The sequence below is a fragment of the Bison bison genome, unplaced genomic scaffold, assembly GCF_000754665.1.
Source record: "Bison bison bison isolate TAMUID 2011002044 unplaced genomic scaffold, Bison_UMD1.0 scf7180017864373, whole genome shotgun sequence".
Classification (NCBI taxonomy): Eukaryota; Metazoa; Chordata; class Mammalia; order Artiodactyla; family Bovidae; genus Bison; species Bison bison.
The window spans coordinates 8,584,962-8,585,622 of record NW_011494945.1 but is presented as its reverse complement, the minus strand read 5'-3'; positions in this window follow the sequence as shown (position 1 = coordinate 8,585,622).

The window sequence follows — 661 nt, the reverse complement described above, 5'->3', positions numbered from 1 at the left end:
GGGGGACGCCGGCCATCGAGCTTCTCAGACCGCGGCGGGTACCTCACACCCTTCTCGGGAAAGCCCACTCAGTCGTCCCTGCCATCCCCAAAGACGAGCGGCCCCCAATCTAGGCGTCCCTGCCGTCGGCGGCGCGACCACAGTCCCACCACGCTCACCCGTGGACGCCATTTTCTCTCCTTCCTTCTCGTTCTCTCAACGTCCGTCTCCCTCTCGCTGTTCCTCTAGACGCCGCACTGGAAAGCTTTTGATTTTTAGACATCGCCTCACCAGGGAGGCCACCCTGACCACCTACATGAAGAAGGTCCCTCCCCCAGTACTGTCTATTATAGCTTTCAATCTCTTCAGAAAACCCATCACAGTCTGCAGTGATCTTAGCCATCTTGTGTCTTCTTGCCTGTTCCCCCCCGCCCCCGCCCCGAGAACATTATGTCATTAAAGGTAAAATAATAAGCTAATATTTTCTTTGTGCCAAGCACTGTCTTAAGTGTTTTATATATGCAAGTATAGCCTGACAAATAACTCTCCAAAACACTTTTTGTTTTTTAATATACAAACTTCATAGAATGTATGTATCTCTCAAAACAGAATTTGTCTGTTTTAAGATGGTATAAAATTTTATATTTACATCTCAAAAAATGTAATATATTTTAGCAAAACA